This window comes from Chenopodium quinoa, unplaced genomic scaffold (assembly GCF_001683475.1).
Source record: "Chenopodium quinoa cultivar QQ74 unplaced genomic scaffold, ASM168347v1, whole genome shotgun sequence".
NCBI classification, from domain to species: domain Eukaryota; kingdom Viridiplantae; phylum Streptophyta; class Magnoliopsida; order Caryophyllales; family Amaranthaceae; genus Chenopodium; species Chenopodium quinoa.
In genome coordinates, this window is record NW_018745324.1 from 2,411,707 (window position 1) to 2,420,850 (window position 9,144).

Consider the following 9,144-nt stretch of genomic DNA (forward strand, 5'->3'; position numbering starts at 1 on the left):
CGCAAAATCAAGGTCAAGTACAAAATACAATATCATCTCCTCTTGAGGTGGAAGATCCATTGGTCAAACAACTTCGCCAATCCTAGGCGAATGTTAGCATTTGGGAACTCCTAAGTACTTCTAAAGAACATAGAAATTCCCTTATGAACGCTCTAACGGCTTTGTTTGTAAGCACGGACACAACCCCTCAACATCTCGTTAGCTTGCTTACCAGCGAGAAATCTGACAAGTCAATCATTTTCACTAATGATGATTTGCCTTCAAAAGACACTACCCACAACAATGCATTATACTTAACTGTGGGGTGCAAGGGATGTAGCATCCCTCTAAATTTGGTAGACAATGGGTCAGCTGTAAACTTATGCCCATTGCGAACTGCAAAATATTTAGGCCTTAATCCAGAAAAAGATTTTCAATCAACAACACAAAGCATTAAGGCCTATGACAACTCGAGAAGATCGGTTTGTGGAACTGTTAAGCTACCAATTACCACTGGCCCAATACAAAAGATGGTTGAATTCCATGTTATGGACATAAAACCTACATTCAACCTTCTACTTGGACGTCCTTGGATACATGAGCTTGGTGCAATACCATCCTCACTTCATCAAATGATTAGGTTGAACTATCAAGGGATTCCTATGACTATACATGCTTCTCCACTAAAAATAGCAATAAACGATCAATCACTCCTAGAAATAAACCATGACAATGATGAAGAGGACATGTGGGGATTTGCCGCGGAGCTAATCTGCACAATAGAAATGGAAGAAGACTTGGAAGAACCTTTCAAGCTTGATCTATATTCCACCCAGATAGTAAACAACATCTTATTTAAGAGTAGTTACTTTCATGGGATGCCTTTGGGAATAGGAATGAAGAAATCTTTCTTACTTCCTATCCCAAAGAAAAGCTTCTCCTTTGGATTGGGATACAAACCAACTAAAGAAGAATTGAAGTCGCACGATGCGAAAAGAAAGGCACGTAGAGATGACAACAATAAGGGGATAGTCACTTTACTCCCATCCTATCAATAAACCCTTAATGGACAATTCATTAGGGAGGGAGAAGACTACCCATGCTATGACTTTCCAGAACCATTGGTTTTGGAAGGAATTAAGAAGCCTGGATTCGAAATATTTCACGATTGCTAATTCTTGGATGACGATTTTAGTATCGTTAAATCAAAGTACCCAAATCCAGGGTGCTATGATAGGCAAGCATTCAACTTGCTATTTGGACTGGAGCAAAATCATGTCGCTACAATGACCAATCAAAATGCCATCCAGGATGAAGATTTTGACCCAACTTCATTGATCACCCCTTCTAATGAAACCTTGGAGCATGGATGGAGGAAATCTTCAAATGGACCAATCACAAAGGCGATAGGCTGGAAATCGTCACAGGCGAAGGGAAGATGTTTGAAGAATCGGACGACGAATCTATTATAGACTCTAAGGAAGCTGAAAATTTAGGCCTTGTGGCCATTAATGAGTCTTTATTTTCTAGTTCTAAGGATGAAGATCCCAAAAAGGATTCTTTTCTTAATTTACTTTCTTTTGATTCTAATAATATGAGCTCTATTTCCGAGTATATGTCTTCTTTTGAATCTTTTGAATGCTATAATAATTAATCTAATGAAAATGATAACATTAATAAGTTGGTTGAACTAATGAATGAAAGAGAACAAAAGAACCCTATCATTGAAGAAACTGAAACAATCAATATAGGAACTAATGAAAACAAAAGAGAAGTCAAAATTGGCTTAACTCTAAATCCGGAAGAGCGATCGACCCTCATATCGACGCTCAAAGAATTCGAAGACGTGTTTGCTTGGTCATACAAAGACATGCCTGGAATAGATAGGGAAATCGCGGAACATACCATTCCCTTGAACCCTACCTCTAAACCAGTAAAACAAAAACTTCGACGAATGAAACCTGACGTCGCACTAAAAATAAAAGAAGAAGTACAAAAACAATTGGACGCAGGTTTCATTCGCGTATGTAATTACCCAGAATGGGTAGCGAACATCGTCCCAGTCCCTAAAAAGGATGGACGAGTTCGCATGTGTGTCGACTTTAGGGACCTTAATAAGGCTAGCCCTAAAGACGATTTTCCTCTACCACATATTGATATATTGGTAGATAACACGGCTGAACATGCGATGTTATCCTTTATGGATGGATACGCAGGTTACAACCAAATTTTAATGGCAAAAGAAGACGAAGAAAAGACATGCTTTATTACCCCTTAGGGGACGTATTACTATACAGTCATGCCATTTGGTTTAAAAAATTGCAGGAGCTACGTACCAAAGAACGGCTACGACTCTCTTGCATGATATGAAGCATAAAGAAATAGAAGTGTATGTGGATGATATGATCGTAAAGTCAAAAGATATAATGGGACATATAAAAGCTTTACGCAAATTTTTCACTCGCATAAAAGATTATAACATGCGATTAAATCCACAAAGATGCGCCTTCGGGGTAACTTCTGGCAAGCTACTCGGATACGTAGTAAGCACTCGCGGTATTGAGATTGATCCCTCTAAAATAAAGGCAATTGTTGTCATGCCTCCCCTTGAAACAGAAAAAGAAATTAGGGGATTCCTTGGCAAATTGCAATACATTAGTCGATTTATTAACAAATTGACTATGACTTGTGAGCCAATATTAAAAAAGATGAAAAAAGAAGAAAAACATGAATGGGACGATCAATGCCAAAAGGCCTTTGAGAAAATCAAAGATTATCTCAAAATTCTACCAATTTTAGCACCACCAGTACCCAAACTACCTCTTAGGCTATACATAACAGTTACATGCACGGCCACAGGAGCCATGTTAGCACAAGAGGTAGAAAAAGTCGAGCGTGCAATATATTACATAAGTAAAAAATTCATCCAATATGAAACAAAATATAGCACTCTAGAAAAGACGAGTCTAGCATTAGAGTGGGCAACTAAAAAATTACGACATTATATGCTACCACACAACACTCATGTGATTTATCAACAAAATCCGATAAAGTATTTGTTTGAACAACCACCTATACAAGGAAGAATATCCAAATGGTTGGTGATGTTGGCCGAATATGAATTAAAATATATTCCAGAAAAATCAATGAAAGGAAAAGTAATTTCTGACTTTCTAGCTCAACATCCAATTCAAACAAGTCATGCAGAAACTACACATCTTCTGGATGAAGAGATTCTCATGACACAAGATGACAAATGGGTAATGTACTTCGATGGTGCATCCAACCAAAAAGGATGTGGCGTAGGAGTGTTACTCATAAGTCCAGGGGGAGCACATACTCCAATCTCTGTAAAATTAGACTTTGAGGTTACTAATAATGCCGAGGAATGTGAAGCGTGAATTATTGGATTAGAAGCAGCAGCTAGCATAGGTGCGCAAAAATTAGAGGTATATGGAGATTCCAGTTTGATTATAAATCACATACTGAAAAAATGGAAAATAAAGAACTCCACAATGATATTATACCAAGCACACCTAGAGCAACTCATCGAGCACTTTGAACATATTGACTTCAAATATCTCCCTAGGGATGATAATCAATTTGCCGATGCACTAGCAAAATTAGCCTCAATGATCAACATTCCAGATCACTTAAATATGATGCCATTATGTGTTGATAGAAGAGAAGAACCATCATATTGCAACGCAATAGAGGAAATAAATGACATCGAAGGAAAAAATTCTTGGTATGATCATATCCTCCAATATATTACTCATGGCACATATCCCGAAAATACTTCATCAAAAGACCAACGAGCCTTACGAACACTTGCGGCTCAATACGGTCTATTAAATGGTCAATTGTGCAAAAAAAGGACCTAAAGGTCAAAGTTCGTTGTGTATAGACCAACCCAAAACCACACGCCTTATGGAGAATACTCACAAAGGTGTTTGTGGACCTCACATGAATGGTAAAATGCTCGCAAAAATAATTTCACGACAAGGGTATTATTGGTCCACTATGGAACATGATTGCATACAATATGTCAAGAAATGTCTAGAGTGCCAAATGTATGCTAATTTACAACACCTTCCACCATCTGAACTGTATAATCTCACTTCCCCTTGGCCCTTTTCAACTTGGGGAATTGACATTATTGGAAAGGTCTCTCCAATAGGAGCAGAAGGGCACGAGTACGTATTAGTAGCCATCGACTACTTCACTAAGTGGATTGAGGCTGCTTCTTACGTTAATATCACTTCTAAACATGTCACAAAGTTTCTTGAACGAAACATATTTTGTAGATATGGAGTTCCACACGAACTAATTAGTGATCAGGGATCACAATTCAAAGCTAAAGTTGAGACCCTCTTAACTTGTTATAAAGTAAAACATCATCACTCATCCCCATACAGACCTCAAATGAATGGAGCTGTAGAATCGGAAAATAAAAATATAACAGTCATCATTAAGAAAATGGCAGAAAATTATAAAGACTGGCCGTATAAACTACAATTTGCACTATGGGGTTATAGAACGTCTATACGAACATCAATAGGGGTAACTCCATACTCCTTAGTTTTCGGAATGGACGTAGTTCAATCAGTCGAACTGGAAATACCATTCCTACGCATCGTACTCGAAAGTAAGCTGCCAAAAAGTGAATGGGTAAGAGCGAGGTATGAAGAGCTGTTATTGCTCGATGAACGACGATTAAGAGCTTTGCATCATGTACAAGTCTACCAAAGGCGCATTGCGCGTCATTTTAATAAAAGGGTAAAACCTAGAAACATAAAAGAAGGTGACTTTGGACTAAAGGAGGTTAGGGGTCCACCTACAGATCCAAGAGGAAAATTTAAACCTAATTGGATCGGTCCCTACCGCGTGATTGAAATCCTATCAGGAGGAGCCGTCTGATTAATGGACATTGGAGGAGATGAAATTCGCCAATTAATAAACATTGATTGACTTAAAAAATATTACATATGAAATCCGGATTACTCGTTCATTCATACAACCAACTTTAAATTAGCATTCAACTAAAAAATTCTAAGTGTTATGCATTTTATCGAACAACATGATAAAATACATAACACTTGGGGGGGTAATTCAAGAATAATAAACCATTCTAAGTGTTCAGATTTTCTTCAAACTTCATGAAAAAAATCTTCACACTTGGGGGGGTAAATTTTTTTTTTTTTCGAAACACTCGTAGTACAGGTGTCGCGCGCAACTGGAATAGTTACGCGCGGATACCACGCGCAACTAATTAAGTTGCACTTGACATGCCCGTGCAACCTCAGATGTTGCGCGTGCCACCTGACTGTCAAACTGCGAACCCGAACTTTTTGTTTGAACGAAGTTGTAACTTCTACTTACAACGAAAGAAAGGCTTTTCATAAACATAAACTCGGAAATAAAAAAATTAAACTTTGATTTAACTGTCTATTAAACAAAGTTTGATTAAATTTTTTCATTTAACTTTTACCTAAGGAGTTAAAGAAAAAAAATAAAAAAATATATATAAAGAAAAAAGAACTACGCAATGACCTGATTTCGTGATGCGAATACGTAGGCAATCTATAAGATTCGGTCATATCAAAATATCGAAATATAAAGCTCATTTTATTTCATTCAAAAAAATAAATAGAAAGGACATTGTTGAACTAAATTGTAAAGCAAAAAAAAAGAAGCATAGTAGTGATTACACTTCATTCAAAAAAAAAAAATTGTGTAACATTCTAAGGCTTCACTATATCCTCGATTGTCACGGATAATGGAGGAGTAGTTTCCATCGCAGTATTTTCAGAAACCTTAGAACTCTCCCCTACATTCTTCTTCTTGACCCATACATTGTTCTTCAATTTGGGAATAGGAGCCTTTTCAACCCTTTTTCCTTTTTCCGAAGCTTTTGTTAGAGTCCTTTTTCGGGTTTGTTGCGAAGGTTCCTTGATTATCACGCCTTTTTGTGCGGGTTTGGAAGGAGCTTTCCTTTTGGATTCCTTCGAACGCGCCTTAGGAGATGAGAAGTCCAATTTTCTTCTCACTCCTTTGTTTTGACCAGTAGGAGGAGTAGTGGTGGTTGAATGCATTAGAGGCTTAGGTGGATTGCGAGTTGTGGCAATTTGTTATTGAGAACGGGCTTTGTTTAACTCGCCCTTGTCCGCCGCATTCATCCAAGCCTTATAAAAAGAAGATAATACAATGCTCGCAGTAGGATTTTGTACTACCCATCTTGGAAGACTTAACCAATACTCTATCTAACGGAAAATTTGCTCGGGTCTAAAAGACACATCCGTGGGTGCGTCACAATCTTGCGGGGGTATAATGTGTTTCATCCCATATTGTCTCATTACCCTGCAAGGAAAGATGGAAGTAGCGCTAGATAAGCCTAAAAGCCTAATGTAAGGGCAATTGTGACTACTCCCAACCATACTATTTATGTTCCACCAAGGAATCACGAAGCGTATGTTAGGAAACCTGCGACAAAAGAACGACGTCCACTCCTCTTCATTCTTATGCTTGTAAAGGATTTGACGTCCAGCGAATGTCCGCACTCCGTTGGCCTCAATGTTTTGTGGCTGGTCGACTATTCGCAAACGCTCCATGAGCCAAATCTGAAAAAAAATGGAAAAAAAAAACCAGTTTGCGATTTTACACGAGCAGTTGGCGCGCGCATCTTGAGAAGTTGCGCGCGCCATCCACGCGCAGCATAGGAGATTGCGCTGGCACTACCAGCGCAACTCCTTAACATGCGCTCAAAATACGAAAAAACCCTTACGTGTAATAGGAGTGGACTCCCCGTGAAGCAATTTTCGTTAGGATCTCCTCTAAGGCGATTAAAGCATAGAATGGTTTCCGCCAAAGCCAAAGAAGGGGTGAATGACATCCCTCTATTTGCTCAACTACAGAAACCATGAAATAGTCTCCATATTCTTTGCCTGTCCTAAGTAAACAGTTGACAACAAGACAATAACATAAAGCACGAATTTTAAAGCGTTGTTTAGTCATGTAGTCACGAGGGGCGACGAAATGTTCAATAAATTGAATTAAATTCACGCCTTCATCAGTTCCAATATTAGTCATGTAATTGTCAGACAAGCCGAAAAATCTTTGGAATACAGGTTTGGGATCTGACAATGGAGGTGAATAAGTCCCGGGGAGAGTATTTGTAGGGAAGCCTAGCTAGGCCTCAAACTCACCAGGAAGGGGAATAATTTCGTCCCCTATAAATAAGAAAAGATGGTGGTTGGAATCCCAATTGTTAACTGCGGCATGAAGGAAGTCAAAATTAATCACTAATTGCATATAGTTTAATATAGGATCTAGGTGATAAATTTTGAAAGCTAGTTTGTCCTCGTTTGTAAGGGAGGTGACCCATTGCTTCAATCGTTGTTCAAAGGTTTTTACCATTGTTCAATATTAAAAAAAAAAAAAGAGAGAAGAAGAAAATAAGAATTTAGAGAGATTATTTCTTTTAGTTCTTATAAAATTACTAAGCGAATGAATGCGAGATGATTAAAAACCTATACGAAGCCATGCTTAAATAGACCTAAGAGGGGAAAATTTTCGACAATTTTCGCCCAAAGGAAAGTTCAGAAACAGGTGGCGCGCGCAACTCATGAAGTTGCGCGCGACATCCGCGCGCAACTCATGAAGTTGCGCGCGACATCCGCGCGCAACTCATGAAGTTGCGCGCGACATCCGCGCGCAACTCATGAAGTTGCGCGCGACATCCGCGCGCAACTAAATCACATGCGCGCGACAGCCGCGCGCAACTTCTTCAGATGCGCGCGTCTCCTCTGTCGCGACATGTAGTTTAAGATTATTTCCGTATTTTGACTTACATAATAACGGAATCTTAAAGAAATCTTAAGAATAATAATATGCTTGCCTTTTGCTAACTCTTGTGTTATTTATTTCCTTTTCTTTTCTTTTTATTTTATTTTCTTTTATTTTTGTTTTTTCCTGTTTTTTTTTCTTTTATTTTCTTTTCTTTTTTCCTTTTTCTCTCTTTCTTTCCTTTTCCTTTCTTTCTTTTGTTATTTTTTCGAGGGGGGTAAGTCGGGAACCCTTTCCCTCCCTCGGAAAATAATTTTTGTTTTTTTAAGTACACATGGAAAAAAAAAATAATAGTATGACATATACAAAAAAAAAAAAAAAAAACGAAAAAATGTGTGTCATATATACAACAAAAACAAGAAATCTATGTACAATGTTTCCTAAAAAATATTAAAAATAAAATGTGTATAAAAGTGCTCAAGGTGCTCTGCGACTGCTAGACGGTTGTTGTACATCCTGTAAAATCTCAAACCGAAGATTAATACATGCAATATAGTAACTTCGTAAAAAAAAACATATAAAAATTACCGCAATCATCCGATGATCACGGCATGACAAAGTCACGAGGGCTCTCCGATAAGCAGCTCGGAAAGCACGTAAGGTCCTCACCATGCCATTCACGATTTCCCGCGGAACCTGTTCCAAAAAAAAATACAAGGACAGTTAATAGATAAATGTATATGAAACAAAAATAGAAGTATTTTAAGTACATATACAAAAGGACATACCGACTCAACTGTCTCAGGAACAAACGGTATCCCCTCATCATCCTCCGCTGCTGGAAGGATATCACGAATTACCGATCCAACGGCATCGGTATATATGATCTCCGCTGAAGGAGGCACCCAACCACCTAGCTTGACCCGCTAAAAAATATAAAAAAATAAATAAAACGATAAAAAAAGAGGGTCGAAGTTCCGGAAAAAAAAATATATAAACAAAAAAAGAGAATCGAGATACTAACCGGAACAAAAGCTGGGAAAGGAGTCAGCCTGGATGCAATAAAAGCCGGATAAGAAGCATCCGACAACACCAGCTGATCCGCTGGTTAACCAAGGATCGCTTGAGCTCGATCCTTGTTCGACAGCACGGACGTAGCATCCGGACCGGAGGATCTATAGGGACCACAGGCTCCTCTGACGAATGCTGCCAGAGAACGCCCTCGCCTAAAAACCAAGCGTTCGTCCTCTGCATCACTGGAAATCCCGAGTAGACAGCCCAGAACTGGCAACGAACCATGCCAGACCGGATATCCTCAGGAATTCCAACGATCAAACTCCAAGGACGGAGATCAATCTAATACAATCACATGAAAATCAT